Source organism: Triticum urartu, chromosome 7 (genome assembly GCF_003073215.2).
Source record: "Triticum urartu cultivar G1812 chromosome 7, Tu2.1, whole genome shotgun sequence".
NCBI classification, from domain to species: domain Eukaryota; kingdom Viridiplantae; phylum Streptophyta; class Magnoliopsida; order Poales; family Poaceae; genus Triticum; species Triticum urartu.
In genome coordinates this window covers 588,993,829-589,020,828 of record NC_053028.1, presented here as the reverse complement: position 1 = coordinate 589,020,828, position 27,000 = coordinate 588,993,829, and the positions used below count along the sequence as shown (strand labels likewise).

Sequence of the window (27,000 nt, the reverse complement as noted above, 5' to 3'; positions counted from 1 at the left end):
ATGTTGCTAACATGAGGAACTCAACGAGACGAACAATTTGACATATCATATGCATGATTTGGAACCACGGTCACCGAGATATAGCATGATGAAAAGGACATAAAATAACATGGACTTCCGGTACTTAGTGAAAAAAAGGAGGTCCGAGCGTTAGATGGCATAACCAGTGCTTGGGAGGGGAATAGAGTGGTGGCGCTCACCTAGCGGCCCAAGGGCCGGCTTGGTGGATCAGGCTAGCTGGGCCCGCAGCGAGCAGGCCGAGGTCAACGCGTAGGAGGATCGGGGCTCCTCCCCGGTCGAGTCGAAGGCGGCGACGGTCGATGGTCGAACGCCAGCGACGGGGCACGGTGAGGGGAGTGGTCGATGGCGGAGCCGGTCGCCGGAGTTGGTCGCCGGTGACGGGCGAAGGCTGCGGGGTCGGGCGGAGCAAGCGAAGGTCGGGCGGCGCGGCTCGCAGATCTGGCAAGATGCGGGACCATGGCGGCACCAGGCGCTGGCGGCGGCGCGCGGCGGTCGGAGACGGACGCGGGTGGAGGGAGGCGCGAGCGGCGCGGGCGCTCGGGCCTGGCGGCGGTTTGGGCCCGGGCGGGCCTAGCACGGGCCCTACGGGCTGGCGGCGCGAGGAGAGAGAGGAGGGCGACGTGGCGGCTCGCGATTCGCTGAGGGGGCGGCGCTGGACGTGTCCGGCGGCCGCGGACATGTCCGTCGGCGGGAGGAGGAAGAAGCTAGGGTTTCTACTGCGAAATTTTAGGGGAGACACATATATATAGGTAGAGGGAGGTAGGAATGTCCAAATGGGGTGCGGTTTTCGCCCACACGATCGTGATCCGATGAGGGAGAACATGGAGGTGGCTTAGATGGGTTATTGGGCTGTTTTGGATGGGTGTTGGGCTGCACCACAAAAGAGGCTTTTGCGGTTACCCGGTTACCTGTTGGGGCCCTCCAAATGGAAAAAATTTGACAGACGGTCTACCGGTGATACACCAAGGCCACTTGACAAATCCCGGCCCATTCCAAGAATGTTTAACTCCTGCTCACGAAAAGAGACAAGAGGGGTGCGTCGGGTGCATGTGAGAGTGTCGGATTGCGAAATGGACAGCGGTGAAAATGCTCGGATGCATGAGACGAAAAAGAATGCAAATGTGGTGCACATGATGACATGATATAAAATGCATGACATGAAAAAAATGTGAAATGAAGACAAAAACCCAACCACGAAAGAATAACATATCGCATCTCCGGAAAAGGCAAGAGTCGCAGTTACAAATATGGAAATTTGTATCCGGGGCGTTACAACTGTTAAAGGGGGTTGAGGTAAAACTAAGGAAAAGTTTCCAAGTGATGCTCATCTCAAAATCCTACACCTACCAATCCTTTTGAGCGAAGCCATTGGAAATCTAATACAGTTCAGTCAATTTCTTTAGTGAAAGAGACGAAGATCTTCTGGTCTCTGAGGAATTTGTTCTGACTGAGTTAGGAATTTGCTAGTTCGGATTGCCTACAAGTGAGGACATGATAGCCCTGAGGAATTTGATGGCCAAATTTCCGACCGTTGCTATGCTATGCGCCAGTTGTCCCAAAATATGTACCCACCTAATAGTCATATGATTGAAGGGCATTTATGTCTTATCATGTCGGGCTACTCCCTAGGCTATAAATAGCCTCCCCCTACAACCACTAGCTGGTTGGCTGCTCCGCGGGAAACTGACACTTGTCATTGAGAGCATCCCATCCTCCGAGAACTTTGAGAGAAAATCATCAAGTGAGGAAAAACCCCAAAAACAAACCCAAACACCTATAAACCCAAAGTGATTGAGCATCACTAAAGAGATTGTTCTTGTGTCGAACCAAAGCTTGTTACCTTTGAGGAATGTGCATCCTCTAGATGGTTAGGCGTCATGGTCTAGAGCATCCAAGAGGAAATTGTGGATCGCTGAGTGACCGAGTCTGTGAAGGTTTGGAAGTCAGCTGAAGACTTACCACGAGTGATTGGGCGAGGTCTGTGTGACCTTAGCTCAAGGAGAATACAGTGAGGACTATGTGTCCAGCACTATGTGTCCTCAGGTTTAAATACCCAGCCGCTACAACCAGACGTACGACTGTCACAGTAGTTGGAACTAGTCTACCAAATCACTGTCTTCACCGAGCTACCGGTTCTATTTCCTCAACCCTTTCATTTCCTCATGTTTGTGTAGAAGTAATTGATCATTACTATTTGAAGACTTTGACTGAAGACTTTCTCAATTTCCTCAATCCTATTTCTTCAATCAGTTTGTCTTCAGCCTACTTATTCTGTGATTATGCTACTTGTACTTTGTGCTTGTTCTCATTTCATCATGATGAATGTGCTACTGCTCTGTTACGCTTGCATTTGAGTACTTATTCCGCTGCTAGTTGTTTGTGACTTAGGGATTTCCTCACCCTGAAATTCCTTAGTGACGAATTTGTAAAAATCGCCTATTCACCCCCCTCTAGTCGATATAATGCACTTTCAAGATGTTGAAGGGTTTAATGGAAATTGTTGATGAGCCCCCAATTGATCCACCAATTCCGCCTCACGACGGGTTCTAGCCTGTTCTAGAAGGGCCTGAGCATTATTATCATCACGGGGCGGGTTATGTCCATGGGGCGGGTCATCATTACGAGGCGGATTACAACGCCACTCGCTGCTGGAAACCGTCGGCGATTCAATATGCCTGCTGTAGCTTTGGCTTGGGCGGGGAGTTGAGTGAACACGCTCATGGCTGTATGAATAAGCCGCCTGCTATGCCACAGCCATCTAAAGAAGCTCCACCACGTTCCGGGTCTCTATCGCCACTGGAGACTCACCCTCAATCGAGATAGCCGCCAGTCATGTAGCCGCTGCTATCGTGTTATCCACTGGGTTAGAATAATGGCCAGAGGGTGTTGGAACCCGTTGAGGTGGGGTAAGAACCATACGAGGCGGGTGTGACACATGAGGCTGGGCCACCACTCTGGTCCCTGGCGCCTCAGCAGCCCGGGTTACAACAGGAGGGTTACTCGTTCCTGTCCCGGGTGTGTTAAAAAGATTCCACCCCTCAAACTGCGAAGCTAGGTGGCTCTGGTGCCTTCTTTGAAGAACAACATTGGATGCATTCTGATCTAGACTTAGGTGGAAAGCTTCTGCCCTTATCCGTTGTGACTCGGCATCCATCGAAGCTCGCTTCGTCGTCATCCTGGCGTTCTCTGCATTAAGATCCTCTTGGGCTTTGGCCACCTCATCTCGCACCTTTGCAACTTCTACATTATGTTGTGCTTCATTCACTGGAGTCACCTCTGTGGCTGACAGAGACGTCAGGGTGCCCAAGAGCTCAGATAAAACCTGAGTTGGCGGTTGAACAGAGCCGCTCGCCCCAGCTGTTGCAGCAGTAGTTGAACCGGATGTCATAGCAGCAGATGTTGATGAGTTTACCATTGGTTGTGTACCAGCCATAAAAATAGCAGCCCTGCTCGGAAGCTCATAAGGGTCCGGAATACTGTCACCACCGGAATAGCCCCCAAGCCCGCCATCCTGAAGCTGATAGGTTTCTCTGGCCGATGACTCATCACCTGAATAGATGGTCGTCTCTCCACCAGATGCAGAACCTTCCTAAATATCCGCCCCATTAACAAAGCCAACAAAAATGTGCTTCTGGCCGGGTTGACCCCTGGCAGGTCACGCGCGCTGAGCCGTCTCGATGATGTCCGTGCAGGTGTCCGGATCAGGCTCTGACTCGCCGATCTTGCCGATGAAGATGTGAATTCCTCCAAAGGGGACCCAGTACCCGTACTCGATTGAGTCGGCCTCAGGGCCCCAGCCAACGCGCCGATGTAGATCTAGCCATGATGACTCGTAGTCATCTGGCCCACGACGTATCCTTCGATCCCTAAGAAGTTGCCCTTCAAGAACTCGAAACCACCATGCTCTGGCCCCATGGTGGGCACCAACTATCGTGGATTTAACACGGTAGGTGCCCTTGTGAAAGGACTTAGGTGTGGAGCCATCACAATGTAGGTTAGCTCGAAGGGGTTGAATGGGACAAGGGACACAGAGGTTTACCCAGGTTCGGCCCCTCACAACGAGGTAAAAGCCTATGTCTTGCTTCTAGTTGTATTGCTTGAGTCTCGATTACAAGGGAGCGATTATGCTTGACCTAGGTATCGACCAGTTATTTCTTGAGTTAACCGCCCCCGGGTCTCGCCTTTATATACACAGGTCGAGGCTCCGAGGCTTACAAGAGTCCAAGATGGATCACACAATGTGACCAGCTCGGTTTCTAAGTCCCCTTGCCTTACCAGGCAAGTCACCATCGGGCGGCTAACACCTTCACGTCTTGGGCCTCCACTAGGCGCGCCTCTTAAGCCACCACCTATCTTTATGCTTCGTCTTCTTGGACCTTCTTGGGCCTTCTTCATATTAAGCCGCCAACGGTGTAACCCGGCCCCTCCTGGGCGGGTCACACCTCGGAGTTATATCCCCAACAAATGTGTTTGTTGGGATCCGATGAATTGTGAGCTGATGATCAAATCTACAAGAACATTTGTGTACTTGTATAAACCTACAAGAACATTTGTGTACTTGTATAAATATTTTTTAAATGTCACACACACTTTTTTTAATCACGGGTATTTTTATTTAAAATGTCATGTACATTTTCTAAATTCTGTAAAAAAAACTATCATGCAGACATTTTTTCATTGTATACAATGTTTTTTAAATGCATGATTATTGTAGCTTTGTATTTCTTCTCTGATTTATTGGTTTGGTTTGGCCAACTAGATTTATTTATCTTGTCATGGGATGAGGTGCTTTGTAATGGATCTGATCTTGCGGTGCTCAATCCCAGTGACAGAAAGGGGCATGACACGTATGTATCATTGCTATTAAGGATAAAAATATGTGGTTTATTCATACATGAATTTAGCTTGTCTACATAATATCATTTTGCTTAAAGCATTACTCCATTTTTCAATGAACTTACTACACTAGATGCATGCTAGATAACGGTCAATGTGTGGAGTAATAGTAGTAGATGGAGGCAGGAGTCGGTCTACTAATCTTGGTCATGATGCCTATATACATGATCATTGCCTTGGTTATCGTCATAATTATTTACTTTTCTGTCAATTGCCCAACAGTAATTTGTTTACACATCGTATGCTATTTTCTTGAGAGAAGCCTCTAGTGAGAACTATGCCCCTGGGTTAATTTTTTATCATATATTAAAACAAAAAATACCTTGCTACAATTTTTATTTTTTTATTTTGTATTTTAGTTAGATCTATCTATCAAAACCTATACAATTTAATCTTGCTCATAAACGTTAAGGGATTGACAACCTCTCTACGCGTTGGGTTGCAAGTATTTGTTGTTTGTGTATAGGTGTTGTTTACATAGTGTTGCTTGGTTTACCTACTAGATTGATAACCTTGGTTTCATAACTGAGGGAAATACTTATATCTACTTTACTGCATCATCCTCTCCTCTTCGGGGAAATCCCAACGCAGCTCACAAGTAGCAACAGCTGCATGAGGAACTATTATGGGTAAGCCCATAGATGATTTCAAGAAGCTACTTGATGATATAAAGAGAACCATGCCCAATGGCATGTTGAAATAACTAACACCAAAAGAGTCAATGCAGCTGAAGAAAAGAGTACGGAGTTGATCGATAAACTTGATAAACTCAACGATAGCTATAATGAAGAGGTACACGTGAATGACATCACTGGTAAAAAAGTGAATGATGTTAATTTCATTGCTCACAATAGCTATAATCCCAACGATATAATGGGTATGCTCCTACACTACCTTATCCTAATAATAGTGGAGCACCCAACAATTTCACTTGAGCCAGCAGTAGAAATAGAAATACTCTTGAAGACACTCTGATTTTTTTATTGCTAGCCAAAATGAGTAGAATGACACCTTCAAAAATATCCTGAAGATCAGGATAACTTACTTGGTCAGCTGATCGGTAAGATTGTTGGACTAACAAATGATGTGCAGATTCTTGATGGAAGGACCAAGAATATGGAAGCACAAGTGACTAAAATTGCAGAGAGACAAACTTTAATCCTAGCCAAGTTTGTAGGTAAACTGAAACCTAACCTGGTTGAAGATGTCAAAATGATGAGAAATGATGAAGGAAATGCAGATGAGCCTGATAAAAGCCATATGCCAGAATACACGTATACCATTGCAGACTTCATGAAGATGATAGCAATGAAGCACCCATTACCCGAGGTAACAAATGATAAGGCATATAATGTCTTTGTTGATCATGTTGCAACCAAGGTACATGAGCTAGATGATGAAAGAAAGAAGTTGTATAGTAAGTTGCCAGCTAAGCAAGAAGAGGTTCTTGAGCCTACTATATATATTGGGATTGGTTTGAATAAATTTAGCGCTTTATGTGATCTAGGTGCTAGTGTTTCCACTATCACTAAGTTTGTCTATGATTAGATTGAATATCGCCAATTCCACTTTTATTCAAGCAGTAGGAATTAAGCATAATGTCATTATGCTACTATTGCGAGTTTTGAGTTTGCCTAACATTTCGAAGATACACGTTAGACATTTTTCAAATACATCATATGATTTAAAAAAATACATGTTTTGAACACTTTTTTGAATACATGGTAACATTTTTCAAATACATGTTGTACTTTTTAATTGTAGTAAACATTTTCCTACCAACATGATCATTTTTTACATTGTATAAATAGTTTTTTTTAATTCATGACATTTTTTGGAAACGCGTGAATATTTCTTCAAAATTTCACATACATTTTTAATGGAAATAAACCTTTTTTAACATAGAACATTTGTGTACTTGTATAAACATTTTAAAATGTCACATACACTTTTTTAAGCATGGGGATTTTCCTTTAAAATTCCATGTACATTTTCTAAATTCTATAAAAATTATATAATGCAAACATTGTTTCATTGTATACAATGTTTTTTAAATGTAACAATCAAAAATTTCAAACTCGTGAGCACTTTTTGAAATGTAAGTTATAGCTTTTTGAATGTACAAAAAAATTATTTACGAATTACATTATTTTTTACATTTTAAAATGTCACTTGCATTTTTTAATAACACGTGACTTTTTTAAATGTCACAAACATTTTCCATACATATGATTAACAATTTTCTATACATGTTTGACATTTTCAAATGCATGATTGACACTTTTCATTTTTTATGTAGATACTTCTTGTAATATATTTAGAATATTAGAAAATATAAATAAATACCCATAAGTAATAGGTACACCATTTGGATTTGATACAAAGTTGCACAAGATTTACATTATTTCTACAATACAGGAACATGAAAAACGCATAAAGGGAATATCACACTTTTTTTGAGGTAGAACATACACGTATTCATGAATCTTATAGGATCTAAAAAGTTCACTACCAATGAGTCTGTGAAGACCACTCGAAGAAACAGAAGCATTGTGTTACTAGATGAAATTTTTCCTATAAAATAGTGTGTAAAGAAATACTTATGGAATTTTTCTACGAGTCCAAATCATGCAATGCAAATCTAACATATTAAACATGATTTTTTTTAAGATTCAAATTCTCCCAAAAAAATCCTACGGAAATCGGTTGAATCGAGGAAGCCTGGTGTAAAGGGATCCTTCGAGAAAAATCCTAAAATGATTTTGACATATAAATCAAAGCAAACAAAGAAAAAAATCATAAGGATTCCAAGTCATCTTATAAGATGTAAAAACTTCAGTACCAATGAGTGTTTGAAAACCAGGGAAAATAGAAGAGTTGTACAAGTGGATGAACACTTTCCTCCAAACCGAGTGCAAATAAACCTTACGGAAATTTTCTATGAATTCAAATCACGCGATTGAAATCAAACAAACTACACATGTTCTAAGGACTCAAATCCTCCAATATAAACCTATGAAATTGGGTTGAATCAAAGGATCCTGGCAAAAGGAATCTTGAAAATGTTAGTAGTTCTTTGTTTTGCAGATAGGGAGAGAGAACAAGTGATGAACTTGGGAGGTTGGTGCTTCTTCGTTCGAAGAACAAAAACCGTAGACTAGATAGAACTAACAAACATACGGAATTATCAGGTCATGATGCATCACAGAGAAAGATATAATTTGTAAAAGTGTGGAAGCTTATATGTGTCATAACACGACCACTTAGTGAATGGGTTTAACCAACTGGCATAGAGCACCGGAAACATGTTCGAGCATCAGCAGCACTCCCGTATATCTCCCAGGTATTTCTCGTCAAGAACCCTTATTGCTTATATGGTTCACTAGTCTTATTATTATTAAGATAAAAATAGTTCTTCAGTTACCCCTCTTCCGGCGGGCCGAGAAAGGCATGTCGTAGTCATTGAAGGAAATATGCCCTAGAGGCAATAATAAAGTTATTATTTATTTCCTTATAATCATGATAAATGTTTATTATTCATGCTAGAATTGTATTAACCGGAAACATAATACATGTGTGAATACATAGACAAACAAAGTGTCACTAGTATGCCTCTACTTGACTAGCTCGTTAATCAAAGATGGTTATGTTTCCTGACCATGAACAATGAGTTGTTATTTGATTAACGAGGTCACATCATTAGTTGAATGATCTAATTGACATGACCCATTCCATTAGCTTAGCACCCGATCGTTTTTAGTATGATGCTATTGCTTTCTTCATGACTTATACGTGTTCCTTTGACTATGAGATTATGCAACTCCCGTTTACCGGAGGAACACTTTGGGTGCTACCAAACGTCGCAACGTAACTGGGTGCTTATAAAGGAGCATTACAGGTGTCTCCAAAGGTAGATGTTGGGTTGGCGTATTTCGAGATTAGCATTTGTCACTCCGATTGTCGGAGAGGTATCTCTGGGCCCTCTCGGTAATACACATCACATAAGCCTTGCAAGCATTACAACTAATATGTTAGTTGTGAGATGATGTATTACGGAACGAGTAAAGAGACTTGCCGGTAACGAGATTGAACTAGGTATTGGATACGAACGATCGAATCTCAGGCAAGTAACATACCGATGACAAAGGGAACAACGTATGTTGTTATGCGGTCTGACCGATAAAGATCTTCGTACAATATGTAGGGGCCAATATGGGCATCCAGGTCCCGCTATTGGTTATTGACCGGAGACATGTCTCGGTCATGTCTACATTGTTCTCGAACCCGTAGGGTCCGCACGCTTAAGGTTACGATGACAGTTACATTATGAGTTTATGCATTTTGATGTACCGAAGGTTGTTCGGAGTCCCGGATGTGATCACGGACATGACGAGGAGTCTCGAAATGGTCGATACGTAAAGATTGATATATTGGAAGCCTATGTTTGGACATCGGAAGTGTTCCGGGTGAAATCGGGATTTTACCGGATTACCGGGAGGTTACCGGAACCCCCCGGGAGCCATATGGACCTTCATGGGCCTTAGTGGAAAGGAGAAAGGGGCAGCCCAAGGTGGCTGCGCCACTTCCCCCTCCCCTAGTCCTATTAGGGCTAGGAGAAGGTGGCCGGCCCCCTCTCTCTCTTTCCCCCCTTGGGAATCCTACTTGGAATAGGATTGGGGGGGAGTCCTACTCCCGGAAGGAGTAGGACTCCTCCTGCGCCTCTCTCCCTGGCCGGCGCCCCCCTCCCCCCTTGGCTCCTTTTTATACTAAGGTAGAGGCACCCTAGAACACACAAGTTGATCCACGTGATCTATTCCTTAGCCGTGTGCGGTGCCCCCTGCCACCATATACCTCGATAATACTGTAGCGGAGTTTAGGCGAAGCCCTGCTGCTGTAGTACATCAAGATCGTCACCACGCCGTCGTGCTGACGGAACTCTTCCCCGACACTTTGCTCGATCGGAGTCCGGGGATCGTCATCGAGCTGAACGTGTGCTCGAACTCGGAGGTGCCATAGTTTCGGTGCTTGATCGGTTGGATCATGAAGACGTACGACTACTTCCTCTACGTCGTGTCATCGCTTCCGCAGTCGGTCTGCGTTGGGTACGTAGACAACACTCTCCCCCTCGTTGCTATGCATCACATGATCTTGCGTGTGCGTAGGAAAATTTTTGAAATTACTACGAAACCCAACAGTGACATCCGAGCCAGGTTATTTATGTTGATGTTATATGCACGAGTAGAACACAAGTGACTTGTGGACGATACAAGTCATACTGCCTACCAGCATGTCATACTTTGGTTCGGCGGTATTGTTGGACGAGACGACCCAGACCAACCTTACGCGCACGCTTACGCGAGACCGGTTCCCTCGACGTGCTTTGCACATAGATGGCTTGCGGGCGACTGTCTCTCCAACTTTAGTTGAACCAAGTATGGCTACGCCCGGTCCTTGCGAAGGTTAAAACGGAGTCTATTTGACAAACTATCGTTGTGGTTTTGATGCGTAGGTGAGATTGGTTCTTACTTAAGCCCGTAGCAGCCACGTAAAACTTGCAACAACAAACTAGAGGACGTCTAACTTGTTTTTGCAGGGCATGTTGTGATGTGATATGGTCAAGGCATGATGCTGAATTTTATTGTATGAGATGATCATGTTTTGTAACTGAGTTATCGGCAACTGGCAGGAGCCATATGGTTGTCGCTTTATTGTATGCAATGCAATCGCGATGTAATGCTTTACTTTATTACTAAACGGTAGTGATAGTCGTGGAAGCATAAGATTGGCGAGACGACAACGATGCTACGATGGAGATCAAGGTGTCGCGCCGGTGACGATGGTGATCATGACGGTGCTTCGGAGATGGAGATCACAAGCACAAGATAATGATGGCCATATCATATCACTTATATTGATTGCATGTGATGTTTATCTTTTTATGCATCTTATCTTTCTTTGATTGACGGTAGCATTATAAGATGATCTCTCACTAAATTATCAAGAAGTGTTCTCCCTGAGTATGCACCGTTGCCAAAGTTCGTCGTGCCCAGACACCACGTGATGATCGGGTGTGATAAGCTCTACGTTCATCTACAACGGGTGCAAGCCAGTTTTGCACACGCAGAATACTCAGGTTAAACTTGACGAGCCTAGCATATGCAGATATGGCCTCGGAACATGGAGACCGAAAGGTCGAGTGTGAATCATATAGTAGATATGATCAACATAAACGATGTTCACCATTGAAAACTACTCCATCTCATGTGATGATCGGTTATGGTTTAGTTGATTTGGATCACGTAATCACTTAGAAGATTAGAGGGATGTCTATCTAAGTGGGAGTTCTTAAGTAATATGATTAATTGAACTTAAATTTATCATGAACTTAGTACCTGATAGTATCTTGCTTATTTATGTTGATTGTAGATAGATGGCTCGTGCTGTTGTTCCGTTGAATTTTAATGCGTTCCTTGAGAAAGCAAAGTTGAAAGATGATGGTAGCAATTACACGGACTGGGTCCGTAACTTGAGGATTATCCTCATTGCTGCACAGAAGAATTACGTCCTGGAAGCACCGCTGGGTGCCAGGCCTGCTGCTGGAGCAACACCGGATGTTATGAACGTCTGGCAGAGCAAAGCTGATGACTACTCGATAGTTCAGTGTGCCATGCTTTACGGCTTAGAATCGGGACTTCAACGACGTTTTGAACGTCATGGAGCATATGAGATGTTCCAGGAGTTGAAGTTGATATTTCAAGCAAATGCCCGGATTGAGAGACATGAAGTCTCCAATAAATTATATAGCTGCAAGATGGAGGAGAACAGTTCTGTCAGTGAGCATATACTCAAAATGTCTGGGTATAATAATCACTTGATTCAATTGGGAGTTAATCTTCCAGATGATTGCGTCATTGACAGAATTCTCCAATCACTGCCACCAAGCTACAAGAGCTTCGTGATGAACTATAATATGCAAGGGATGAACAAGACTATTCCCGAGCTCTTCGCAATGCTGAAAGCTGCGGAGGTAGAAATCAAAAAGGAGCATCAAGTGTTGATGGTTAACAAAACCACTAGTTTCAAGAAAAAGGGCAAAGGGAAGAAGAAGGGGAACTTCAAGAAGAACGGCAAACAAGTTGCTGCTCAGGAGAAGAAACCCAAGTCTGGACCTAAGCCTGAAACTGAGTGCTTCTACTGCAGGCAGACTGGTCACTGGAAGCGGAACTGCCCCAAGTATTTGGCGGATAAGAAGGATGGCAAGGTGAACAAAGGTATATGTGATATACATGTTATTGATGTGTACCTTACTAGAGCTCGCAGTAGCACCTGGGTATTTGATACTGGTTCTGTTGCTAATATTTGCAACTCGAAACAGGGACTATGGAATAAGCGGGCACTGGCAAAGGACGAGGTGACGATGCGCGTGGGAAACGGTTCCAAAGTCGATGTGATCGCGGTCGGCACGCTACCTCTACATCTACCTTCGGGATTAATATTAGACCTAAATAATTGTTATTTGGTGCCAGCGTTGAGCATGAACATTATATCTGGATCTTGTTTAATGCGAGACGGTTATTCATTTAAATCAGAGAATAATGGTTGTTCTATTTATATGAGTAATATCTTTTATGGTCATGCACCCTTGAAAAGTGGTCTATTCTTATTGAATCTCGATAGTAGTAATACACATATTCATAATGTTGAAGCCAAAAGATGCAGAGTTGATAATGAAAGTGCAACTTATTTGTGGCACTGTCGTTTAGGTCATATCGGTGTAAAGCGCATGAAGAAACTCCATACTGATGGACTTTTGGAACCACTTGATTATGAAGCACTTGGTACTTGCGAACCGTGCCTCATGGGCAAGATGACTAAAACACCGTTCTCCGGTACTATGGAGAGAGAAACAGATTTGTTGGAAATCATACATACCGATGTATGTGGTCCGATGAATATTGAGGCTCGTGGCGGATATCGTTATTTTCTCACCTTCACAGATGATTTAAGCAGATATGGGTATATCTACTTAATGAAACATAAGTCTAAAACATTTGAAAAGTTCAAAGAATTTTAGAGTGAAGTTGAAAATCATCGTAACAAGAAAATAAAGTTTCTACGATCTGATCGTGGAGGAGAATATTTGAGTTACGAGTTTGGTGTACATTTGAAAAACTGTGGAATAGTTTCGCAACTCACGCCACCCGGAACACCACAGCGTAATGGTGTGTCCGAACGTCGTAATCGTACTTTACTAGATATGGTGCGATCCATGATGTCTCTTACTGATTTACCGCTATCGTTTTGGGGTTATGCTTTAGAGACGGCCGCATTCACGTTAAATAGGGCACCATCAAAATCCGTTGAGACGACGCCTTATGAACTGTGGTTTGGCAAGAAACCAAAGTTGTCGTTTCTTAAAGTTTGGGGCTGCGATGCTTATGTGAAAAAGCTTCAACCTGATAAGCTCGAACCCAAATCGGAGAAATGTGTCTTCATAGGATACCCAAAGGAGACTGTTGGGTACACCTTCTATCACAGATCCGAAGGCAAGACATTCGTTGCTAAGAATGGATCCTTTCTAGAGAAGGAGTTTCTCTCGAAAGAAGTGAGTGGGAGGAAAGTAGAACTTGATGAGGTAACTGTACCTGCTCCCTTACTGGAAAGTAGTACATCACAGAAAACTGTTTCAGTGACACCTACACCAGTTAGTGAGGAAGCCAATGATAATGATCATGAAAGTTCAGATCAAGATACTACTGAACCTCGTAGATCAACCAGAGTAAGATCCGCACCAGAGTGGTACGGTAATCCTGTTCTGCAAGTAATGCTACTAGATCATGATGAACCTACGAACTATGAAGAAGCGATGGTGAGCCCAGATTCCGCAAAGTGGCTTGAAGCCATGAAATCTGAGATGGGATCCATGTATGAGAACAAAGTATGGACTTTGGTTGACTTGCCCGATGATCGGCAAGCAATTGAAAATAAATGGATCTTCAAGAAGAATACTGACGCTGATGGTAATGTTACTGTCTACAAAGCTCGACTTGTCGCGAAAGGTTTTCGGCAAGTTCAAGGGATTGACTATGATGAGACCTTCTCACCCGTAGCGATGCTTAAGTCCGTCCGAATCATGTTAGCAATTGCCGCATTTTATGATTATGAAATTTGGCAGATGGATGTCAAAACTGCATTCCTGAATGGATTTCTGGAAGAAGAGTTGTATATGATGCAACCGGAAGGTTTTGTCGATCCAAAGGGAGCTAACAAAGTGTGCAAGCTCCAGCGATCCATTTATGGACTGGTGCAAGCCTCTCGGAGTTGGAATAAACGTTTTGATAGTGTGATCAAAGCATTTGGTTTTATACAGACTTTTGGAGAAGCCTGTATTTACAAGAAAGTGAGTGGGAGCTCTGTAGCATTTCTGATATTATATGTGGATGACATATTGTTGATTGGAAATGATATAGAATTTCTGGATAGCATAAAGGGATACTTGAATAAGAGTTTTTCACGATGAAAGACCTCGGTGAAGCTGCTTACATATTGGGCATTAGATCTAGAGATAGATCAAGACGCTTAATTGGACTTTCACAAAGCACATACCTTGACAAAGTTTTGAAGAAGTTCAAAATGGATCAAGCAAAGAAAGGTTCTTGCCTGTGTTACAAGGTGTGAAGTTGAGTAAGACTCAATGCCCGACCACTGCAGAAGATAGAGAGAAAATGAAAGATGTTCCCTATGCTCAGCCATAGGCTCTATCATGTATGCAATGCTGTGTACCAGACCTGATGTGTGCCTTGCTATAAGTTTAGCAGGGAGGTACCAAAAGTAATCCAAGAGTGGATCATTGGACAGCGGTCAAGAACATCCTGAAATACCTGAAAAGGACTAAGGATATGTTTCTCGTATATGGAGGTGACAAAGAGCTCACCGTAAAAGGTTACGTTGATGCAAGCTTTGACACTGATCCGGACGATTCTAAATCGCAAACCGGATATGTGTTTACATTAAACGGTGGAGCTGTCAGTTGGTGCAGTTCTAAACAAAGCGTCGTAGCGGGATCTACATGTGAAGCGGAGTACATAGCTGCTTCGGAAGCAGCGAACGAAGGAGTCTGGATGAAGGAGTTCATATCCGATCTAGGTGTCATACCTAATGCATCGGGTCCAATGAAAATCTTTTGTGACAATACTGGTGCAATTGCCTTGGCAAAGGAATCCAGATTTCACAAAAGGACCAAACACATCAAGAGACGCTTCAACTCCATCCGGGATCTAATCCAGGTGGGAGACATAGAGATTTGCAAGATACATACGGATCTGAATGTTGCAGACCCGTTGACTAAGCCTCTTCCACGAGCAAAACATGATCAGCACCAAAGTTCCATGGGTGTTAGAATCATTATAGTGTAATCTAGATTATTGACTCTAGTGCAAGTGGGAGACTGAAGGAAATATGCCCTAGCGGCAATAATAGAGTTATTATTTATTTCCTTATAATCATGATAAATGTTTATTATTCATGCTAGAATTGTATTAACCGGAAACATAATACATGTGTGAATACATCGACAAACAAAGTGTCACTAGTATGCCTCTACTTGACTAGCTCGTTAATCAAAGATGGTTATGTTTCCTGACCATGAACAATGAGTTGTTATTTGATTAACGAGGTCACATCATTAGTTGAATGATCTGATTGACATGACCCATTCCATTAGCTTAGCACCCGATCGTTTAGTATGATGCTATTGCTTTCTTCATGACTTATACATGTTCCTATGACTATGAGATTATGCAACTCCCGTTTACCGGAGGAACACTTTGGGTGCTACCAAACGTCACAACGTAACTGGGTGATTATAAAGGAGCATTACAGGTGTCTCCAAAGGTAGATGTTGGGTTGGCGTATTTCGAGATTAGGATTTGTCACTCCGATTGTCGGAGAGGTATCTCTGGGCCCTCTCGGTAATACACATCACATAAGCCTTGCAAGCATTACAACTAATATGTTAGTTGTGAGATGATGTATTACGGAACGAGTAAAGAGACTTGCCGGTAACGAGATTGAACTAGGTATTGGATACCGACGATCGAATCTCGGGCAAGTAACATACCGATGACAAAGGGAACAACGTATGTTGTTATGCGGTCTGACCGATAAAGATCTTCGTACAATATGTAGGGGCCAATATGGGCATCCAGGTCCCGCTATTGGCTATTGACCGGAGACATGTCTCGGTCATGTCTACATTGTTCTCGAACCCGTAGGGTCCGCACGCTTAAGGTTACGATGACAGTTACATTATGAGTTTATGCATTTTGATGTACCGAAGGTTGTTCGGAGTCCCGGATGTGATCACGGACATGACGAGGAGTCTCGAAATGGTCGATACGTAAAGATTGATATATTGGAAGCCTATGTTTGGACATCGGAAGTGTTCCGGGTGAAATCGGGATTTTACCGGATTACCGGGAGGTTACTGGAACCCCCCGGGAGCCATATGGACCTTCATGGGCCTTAGTGGAAAGGAGAAAGGGGCAGCCCAAGGTGGTTGCGCCACTTCCCCCTCCCCTAGTCCTATTAGGACTAGGAGAAGGTGGCCGGCCCCCTCTCTCTCTTTCCCCCCTTGGGAATCCTACTTGGAATAGGATTGGGGGGGGAGTCCTACTCCCGGAAGGAGTAGGACTCCTCCTGCGCCTCTCTCCCTGGCCGGCGCCCCCCTCCCCCCTTGGCTCCTTTATATACTGAGGTAGAGGCACCCTAGAACACACAAGTTGATCCACGTGATCTATTCCTTAGCCGTGTGCGGTGCCCCCTGCCACCATATACCTCGATAATACTGTAGCGGAGTTTAGGCGAAGCCCTGCTGCTGTAGTACATCAAGATCGTCACCACGCCTTCGTGCTGACGGAACTCTTCCCCGACACTTTGCTGGATCGGAGTCCGGGGATCGTCATCGAGCTGAACGTGTGCTCGAACTCGGAGGTGCCGTAGTTTCGGTGCTTGATCGGTTGGATCGTGAAGACGTACGACTACTTCCTCTACGTCGTGTCATCGCTTCCGTAGTCGGTCTGTGTTGGGTACGTAGACAACACTCTCCCCCTCGTTGCTATGCATCACATGATCTTGCGTGTGCGTAGGAAATTTTTTGAAATTACTATGAAACCCAACAGTCATTGCCTGCAAAATGGGGGCTCAAGAGCCAGAACACATTGTCAATGACATCAAACTAGTTCGCGGGATCATACACCGGGGTGTCTCCAGCGGCAGGTTCTTAAGACATGGGTGCGTCCTCGACAACGTTTACCTAGTTTGCCTACTAAAGTGCCTAGTTCCAGGCTTCATCTTCCTAGAGCAGCTCCTCTGGTGAAAAGCCGTCTACCTGGAGCAGATCCACTAGTTCAAGGCGTTGCTAATCCTCCCCCATCCCATCTGGTTCGTCTAGAATTTCCACACCTCTTCCCAATCCCAGTCATTGAAAGGCTTAGACTGCACATTCTCTCCAGCGGGGTCGTAGTTTTCTATACCGTCAAGCAGGCACTACCTGCTAGATCCATCATATAACCATCACCCATGGCTACAGTAGGCACCTCATTTACTTCACACGGAGTAACTGTGGCATGCGCCCCATCCATGGTGTCTTTCGGCAGAGTAATTGTGGTGTCCACCTTGTCCATTGTGTCTTTCTACGGAGTAATTGCAACTTGCATGTCGTCATGGTGTCTTTATGCATATCATCGCTCTCCAGGTTGATGACAATCTTGTCCATTGCTTCAATAAGACTGGTTTTCTCCCTCCCCGGTTTGATGAAAATCAAGTGCTTTGTCCTTTGTAGGCAGCACCTCGCGTTTGTATGACAGGTTCTCATTATAGTACCATGGGCTCTCCTTGTACCGACCCCAGATGGACTTGGTACCATGTATAAAAACTGGATGTGGGCTTGCATTAGTCTAAGAAACTCGTGCTCCGGCCGAACTCTCCCCCACTTGTCCCCACGGCTTTCCGGGGTAATTGTACCACATAGCAGAGGTAGTTGAACTTCAATGAGTGATATTTTTACACTCATTCCAACCTTGTCTAAAAAGAATGATTTCACTAAAAGAGAAATATGCGCTCTGATATTACCACTAATGACTAATGAATGCAAAGGATTCCACAAATCCTCTCTTTGATATTTTTTCCACAGGAAATTGGCTAAAAAGGGAAGAAATCGTGTGGGGGATAGGAAGGGAAATGGAGAAGAAATAAGTCACCAGGAGGCGTCAGAAGGCCGCCAGAGCCAAAGACGGCATTCCATGCGACCGCACGTGCTCACATGAGCGGTCTTTTGGCGTGGAAACCGAGGCAGGTCGTCCACCTAAACAACTTTTATAAAGGGGACCCTGTCAAAATGTCAACATAACAAGAGATAGAGGAGCGTCGAGCACCGCCAGAACATGTTCATCATGATCGTCATCCACAAACCCTAGCCGCCACCATTTTCACCTCCATAGCTATCTCCACCACCATAGTGCTATCTCATCTAGTTCATACTTGTAATTGTGCATCGTACAAGGCATCCATTGTAAGACATATTGCAATCAATCAATCCCAAGATGTGTTCTTCAATGTTTTCTTCTTGCAATCTGATCTCCATGTGTGAGTAGTTCGGTAAGGTATGGGGTGAGGCATGAGCCTTGCAACCCTGGGTATTTGATGAAGGGATCAATGGAAGTCTTTGGCACAACGTCTCCTATGTGTGAAATATTTTTTTCGTGAAGTATCTCTTGTCTTGTGTGCGATCTTCATCCCTGTAGGTACCTAGGATCATGGAAATTGAGCATCGGTGAGGCTAGGAGCAAGGGGACCATGAAGTGTTATACCGAACACCTGCGATAGTAAGGTTTAGTAGGGTAACATGGATCACATCCTTGGGGATTCATGAGGTGTAGTCATTAAACGTCCAATGCTTTTGTCTGATACTATTATCTTAATTATCGGGGCAACCCCGTGAGACGGATAGGGCCTTCAGTAGGACAACTGATTCTTGATGCAGGACTAGTGTTGGTCCAGTTGTTATTTGGACACATCCCCCACTCCGATACGAAGCAAGTACCTCTTGATGGGTGACTTCCCAAGCACAATCTAATATCATGTTTTATCCCAACACCAATACATGGTTGTAAGCATTAAGACCTCATCCCTTTACCTTCTTTTTATTATAAGTGTTGAATCACAATTTGTTTGCTGATCCGGACAAAAGCTATATTTGACACTTTGGCAAAAGCTTGCTAGAGACCATTCCTTCAAGGGAATCTTCCTCTTGTGGGTTCGATACTCAGGGTCACCTCTGGAGAAATAGGTGTGGGATACCCTTTCTTGTTCCAATACCTGATAAATAAAAAGGAGATATCAAACTTCCGTCCACATGTGGCCACACCATGCTGGGGTACTTATCCCAGATAGCAGCGGCAACCCCATGTCTGAACTGCGTTTGGGTTGTTGTCGGACGATTATTGGATTTAGCATTGGTTTCCTTGTATGATGATTCAATCATCTCAAATAATCTTTCATGCTGGCATAATGTTGAGAACCCTCTTCATCATGAGAAAACTTCTGCGCTGGCAGCCAGTGTTTCTACATCACAATACAGAAAAGAACACACATCACAATATAGAATGTGAGTGTAATCCAGAAATTTTAGCGCTTTAGCATAACAACGCCGAAATAGATGAACTTGATACTTGTATAGTATGCGTGTTTTTTCCTCAAACACGCTCCTGGACCATCACGAAAGATGGTGTTCCATATGACCATCACCGTTCGTATGGACTAGCTACCAACTGTGTGTCGGTTCCACCTAAACAATCTTTATAAAAGGCCCAACACCAGAAGAGCAACACATGAGGTCACACATCGCCATCTCCGTAGCAGCCATCCCCCTGAACAACCTCAACATATATTGATGGAATACTAAAAGGTTAGTATGAAAACGGCAAGTGTTCTTGCCGAGGTCACATGGAAATATTGACAAGATACAAAATGGTTCAGTATACACCAAGAAGTGTTCTTGCCGAGGTCACATGAAAAGTTTTGAGCAAGAGTCAGTATCCTAAGAGGACTGATGAGCAAGAAGATATGAGTGAGATTCTATATAAATTTGTGTATGATTTTATCATATAAGCCATGCTATGTACACAACTAGATATGTGTCGTTCTCTCAGTGTTAGTGCAAGATACCAAAATGATCAAGGTGCTGATCAAATGGACTACAGCGGCGGAAAATATCCTTAAGTTCTTGAGATGTTTTAAGGACATATTTATCGTAAATAGACATGTTGAAGAGCTTTGTTGTAAAGTTTTGCATTGAAGCATGCTCATTGTAAGGTGTTACACTGATGCAAACTTCACCATTGGTCCAGATGATCTTCAGTTTCAATCAAGGTTTTGTGAATACACAGAACAGTGACACGATAAGTTGGAATTGTTCTAAAGTAGAGAACTAAGGCGGATTTTACAACATAGGCTAAGTATATGGCCGCTTTGGAAGAGACAATGCAGGGAATTTGAACTAAATAAGTTCGTCACCGAGCTTGGTACGGTTTCAACTGTGCTTGTACCGATGGAGCACTATTAAGAGTAGTGATGCCATAGCCCAGGCCAAGAAGCCAAGGTCCTACCAAGAGTTCAAACTTATACAAAGTTGATTCCACATAAATTATGAATTTTGTGGAGCGTGGAGATACAGATCTATGCAAGATACACACGAACCCGAAGATGTCAGATCCATTGACGAAGTCTATACCACAAGAAAATCATAAGCAACACGGGAATGCCATTGGTGTTAGAGAACTTATGCAACTAGATTATTGACGCTAGTGCAAGTGGAAGACTATTGGACATATGCTCTAGAGGAAATAATAAATGTTATTATGCTATTTCCATGTTCATAATTAAGTTTATATTTCTATGCTATAATTGCATTGATTCTTGGATATGATATTCAAAGGAAAACTCAATTGCATGTGTGGAAACATAAACACCAAGATGATCCCTAGTCTTGCTAGCTCATGTATCGATGATGATCTTGGTTTACTGATTATGAGTATTGTTATTGTAACTAGGATGCTATCAATAATGAGAACACATTGTTGGCAGAACAGTGGTGTTGGATAGACCCAACTTATGAATTACTGAGATATATTATTGTTGTTATGTTGTCAGTATTTTCATATAACTTGTTCATGATTTATCAGTTACTTAGACCATGAGAATATCATATGCCAACATAACAGATGGTTACTTTGGGGTTACCGGATGTCACTCCGTAACTATATGTGAATAAAGGTGACTTTGGGTATAGCAGAAACATATGTCTTGGTATTGGTAGTTCGAGACTGGGATTTTCTCCTCTCACGATTGAGAGATACTCTCTGGGGCCACTCGATGTTTTGGTATCATTATCGTCTGGCTAGACACTTGTGATGGTGACAACAGGATACCAGAACACTGACATGAGTAAAGAGAACGAAACCGGTAACGAGGATGACAGGTATAGTGATCAAGGAGTTGATCACGATTATTCCAATTATCTCACCCTGCGTTTTGTAAACGTATCTCGAAGCAAACGCAATGGTAATCATAAATAAAGGTACATTCGAGAACTTTGTGAATATGGGGGAGTTAATAAAGGTGTCTAGATCTCGATGTTAACTATTGACCGAAAGGTGTTCCGGGTTATGACCACTTATTTCCAAGCGTGTGGGGTCACACGCTTAACGGGTTCTAGTCCTAATTACCGCCATCTTCATAGTGTTCCTGGGTGTGATCGTGTAGCATATTTTTTCTGTTCTGTAGCACGTTCCCCTACCATAGCGCCCGTACTTCCCTCAATGCCACGCGGCTATATATGTCCCCCTCGTATGGATTCCTATAAGGTATCACCTATGGGCGATCGAATTGGGTCGACTCATTAGCGCCGATGCCTTTGTTGTCGTTGTGTTGATACGCTCTACTATATTTTCTTCTTCTTTTTCATATCTTTTTTTGTTTTTCTTTGTTTTTTCATCAGTATTATTTGGTTTTTATTAATTTTATTCATTGTACTTTGGTTTTCTTTGTTTTTCATTTGTTTTTTTCTTTTTCTCCTTCGTTATACTTTGATTTTCTTTGTTTTTCATCTATTTTCCTTGCTTTTTTACTTTTAATTTGTTATATTTTGGTTTACTTTGTTTTTTTTCTCTTGTTTTCTTTGGGGTTTTTCTTTCTCCGTCATACTTTGGCTTTCATTGTTGCTTTCTTGGTTTTGTTTGTTTTGGTTTTTTACGGTTTTTATCGATTTTGTTTTTTAACACATGTCTACCTTTTCTTGCTACACAATATTCATTTTTAGCGCACATGTGAAATACTTTCTAGATACACGTTAGACATTTCTCAAATACATGATGCATTTTTAAAAAAATATATATTTTGAATACACTGTAACATTTTTCAAATACATCTTGTACTTTTTTAATTGCAGTAAACAATTTTCTAACTACATGAGCATTTTTTACATTTAAAATTTCAAGGACATTTTTGGAAACACGTGAACATTTCTTTAAAATGTCACAAACTTTTTTAATGGAAATAAACCTTTTTTAACCTACATGAACATTTGTTTACTTGTATAAACAATTTTAAATGTCACAAACATTTTTTTAATCCCTGGAATTTTTCTTTAAAGTCACGTATTTTTTCTAAATTATATATATATGTATATATATATTATGCAAACATATTTTCATTGTATACATTTTTTTGAAAATGTCACAAACACAAGTTTCAAAGTTGCGAACATTTTCTAAAATGTAATTCACAGTTTTATGAATGTATGAAACATTTGTTCATGAGTTACATCATTTTTTTCATTTTAAAATTAAATTTTAAAATGTCACATACATTTTTTTTAAACATGTGACATTTTTAAATGTCACAAACATTTTTTGTACACACGATTAACAATTTTATATACATGTTTAACATTTTCAAATGCATGATAACCTTCACTAGCAAAGTCCTTTAATATATTTAGAATATTTAAAAATATAAGCAACAATGAACAAATAAATGAAAAGAAAGAAAATCGTAAGATAATTGGTACACCGTTTGGATATGATACAAAGCTGCACAAGATTTGCATTATTTCTAAAATACGGGAACATGAAAAACACATGAAGGAAACATCACACTTTTTTTAGGAAGAACATCACATATTCATGAATCTTATGGGATCTAGAAAGTTCACTACCAATGGGTCGGTGAAAACCACAGGAAGAAATAGAAGCATTGTGAAAGCACATTTGCTCCCTTGGGTGTTTTGGTAATCAATGTCAACATACATATTATTGGACTAACATTTCTATTAGAATATTTCAGATAAGTCCAATGGTGGCGTGGCAAGGACAAGAAGATGTGGAACCCCTTCAAAATGTGAAGGACAAGAATTTGCTATCCCAAGACTCTACATTTTTGGTTTAGTGATCCAAGATACATTGAGTCCCTTAGGAAAGCTAATACTATTGAAAGGGGATGAGGTTGTTGCTCAAGTGCTCGGTGATATTGCTCCAAAACCCCTCAATCACTTTCCCAAAACACATCTGTCCAAAACCCCAATTCATCATTTCGGTCCCACCGATATATCCATTCTGGATCCACCGAGATGATCCTACTACTACCACAGCCAAAACCCTAGTTTTTTGGTATAACTGAAACAACTCTCGGTCCCACCAAGATGGCCTAACAAAGTTTCTGTGATGAAATCACTTCATCTCGAAATCATCGGGTGAAACTGATCGGAATTACCGAAACGTGGTTCAGCTGTTGCCATTGCACTTCGGTCTCACCAAGATGATCTAGTCGGTCCCATCGAGACCCCCAACGTTCATATCTTTTGACACAAGTCAGTCAGTCGGTGCCACCGAGTTTGGTCAAAAGTGTGTAACCGTTGGATTTCGTGTGGAGGTTATTTATACCCCTCCGCCCCCTCTTACTCAATAAGAGAGCCATCAGAACGAACCACAACTTCCATCTTTCATTTTCTGAGAAAGAACCACCTGCTCATGTGTTGAGATCAAGAGATTCCATTCTTACCATTTGAACCTTGATTTCTAGACTCTTCAAGTTGCTTTCCATTCCAATCCTTCTCCTACCAAAGCCAAATCTGTGAGAGAGAGATTGAGTGTTGAGGATACTATCATATGAAGCAGAAGAGCAAGGAGTTCATCACCAACACAACATCTATTACCTTTTGGAGAGTGGTGTCTTCTATATTGGTTAGGTGTCACTTGGGAGCCTCCAAGATCATGTGGAGTTGAACCAAGGAGTTTGTAAGGGCAAGGAGATCGCCTGCTTCTTGAAGATCTGCCCGAGTGAGGCTAGTCCTTCGTGGACGTAAGCCATGGTGGAATAGACAAGGTTGCTTCTTCGTGGACCCTTCGTGGGTGGAGCCCTCCGTGGACTCGTGCAACCGTTACCCTCCGTGGGTTGAAGTCTCCATTAACGTGGACGTACGATAGCATCACCTATCGGAACTATGCCAAAAATCTCCGCGTCTCCATTGTTTTTGCTCATTCCAATTCCCATCTCTTTTACAATCTTGCACTTGCATGCTTTACTCTTTCCGCTACCTATACTCTTGATATTCTTGTGGAAAATGTATTGTGTGCCCTTTAACATGTGCTAAAGTCAACCTTAACTTGAAGAAACTTAAGAAATGCTACTTTTACTTGTTAAGGGTCTAATCCCCCCTCCTCTAGACACCTCTTCTCTATCTTTCACATTGTGTCAGTCGATCAAATTTTTCCTACAAAATAGTGTGCATAGAAATCCTTATGAAATTTTACTGAGTTCAAATACTACAATGCAAATCAAACTAACTAGACAGGAAATTTGTCTTAAGATTAAAATCCTCCCCAAAAAATCCTACGGAAATCGGTTGACTCAAAGAAGCCCCTAGCGTAAAGGGATCCTTTGAGAAAAAAATCCAAAACTAATTTCGACATATAAATTAAAAAATAAAGAAAAAATCATAAGGATTACAATTCATCTTATAAGATGCAAAAACTTCATTACCAATGAGTGTTTGAAAACTAGGGAAAATAGAAGAATTGTACAAGTGGATGAAAATTTTCCTCCAAATAGAGTGAAAATAAATCCTTATGGAAGTTTTCCATGAATTCAAGTCACGCGATGAAAATCAAACAAACTACACACGTTTTTTTATAAGGACTCAAATCCTCCAAAATAAATCCTGCGAAATTGGGTTGAATCAAAGAAGCCTGGCAAAAGGAATCCTGAAAACCAAAGTGTTAATCTTTCTTTTGAAGAGAGCGGGAACTAGTGATGACCTTGGGAGCCTGGTGCTCCTTCGTTCGAAGAACAAAAGCCCTAGACTAGATAGAACTGACAAACATACGGAATTATCAGGTCATAATATGTCGGTGCAACAAACATTTGCATTTGTTGACCGGACCCATACATAGGCGTGCTGACAATCATGTGTCCAGCACCAACGTGTAATGCAAGGCCAAGCCAGAGCAACCGCTCTTCGTGAAATCAAGGAGCGGATCAAGAAGACCAAGCCAACGTACAAAGCAAGGATTCTAAAACAAGCATCCTCTACTGGTCAGGCGAGGCCGGCAGAGTCGATTCAGCAAACAAGAGCAAAGCCAAACCGCGCCAGCTGCGCCTCTGGGGCAACCAGAGACCAAAGCGCACACCACTACAAAAAATGCACTTCCGTGATGATACGTGTTTGTCACAGTAGGTCGCTTTTTTGTCATGCATGTACATCCATGACAAATTTATGACAGAATCAAGATAGTCATACCTGTGCTATCGTAGAAGTGTTCCATGACATTACCAAAATTATCATCATGGAAGTGTCCACTTCCATGACGATAGATCGCGCGTCACAGAAGTGCTTTCGTCAAGGGTGACCGACACGTGGCATCCACCGTAACGGAACGCTGTTAAGCTATCAGGTCAGGTTTTGGATCCAATAACCCGTTAACAGCCCCGAACAATGGGGATTTTCCACGTGTAAAATCATCATTGGCTGGAGGAAACATGTGTCGGCTCATCGTTGGGACAGATGTCAACCACTCATTGGACGGAAGGCGCCTATGATACGTCGACACGTGGCACAGCCCAACAGAGGCCCATTCTTGTGAAAAGGCCGGCCCGTTTGACTTGGTCAAAAGCTGGCGGGCCGGCCCATGGAAAGCCTATTAACGGCTTGTTCGAATATAGCCCATTTACAGCCCGCTAACCCAAGGCCCGTTACACCCTATCCGAATTAGGCCCAGTAGCGTCATCTGGGCCATCCAATATGATTCCAGCCCGTTTTCACTTCTGGCCCATGTATGGCCCATGACGTCTTTCGGCCCATATGAGGCCCTATGTAACTCTTGGCCTACTAACGGCCCGTGGTGAAACTGGCCCGTAATGAACAGTGTATCACTTTACACCCATTAAGGGCCCGTGGTGAAACTGTCCCGTAATGAACAGTGTATCACTTTATACCCATTAACGGCCCGTTATTCCGTTGGGCCGTTTCCAGCCCATGTTATCTTTCGGCCTTCTCATAGCCCATTTATTCTTGGGCTCATTTCCAGCATTCGTTTACTTACGGCCCGTTACTGTCATTTTCTGCTTGTGGGCCAAATTCAGCATGTGGTTACAGTCGGCCCGTTTGTGGTCCGTTAATACGTTGGGCCGATTTCAAAGCGTCCTCAAATACGGCCTATTAATGATGGCCCGTTATGGTCGGCCCATGAACGGACGATTCCAACTCTAGCCCGTTTACGGCCATAATGCGGTCTGTTTGGCCCATGTTTGGCCAATCAATTATACGACCCGTATAAGGCCCATTGATAATACGGCCCGCAGAAGGCCCATTGTTTCTACGGCCCGTTGAAGGCCCATTGTTTCTATGGCCCATAGAAGGCCCAATGTTTCTACGGCCAGTAGGAGGCCAAGTGTCACTACAGTAAATATTAGCCCATGGTTATTGTGGCCTAGTTTTAAAGAATAGGTTATTGCAGCCACTAGCTAGCC

General features: G+C 42.7%; 1 pseudogene; it reads right to left on the bottom strand.

Moving 5' to 3' along the window:
• Positions 1 to 8,314: 8,314 nt before the first annotated feature.
• LOC125519121 overlaps positions 8,315 to 27,000 on the bottom strand; it is a 44,111-nt pseudogene continuing 25,425 nt past the window's right edge.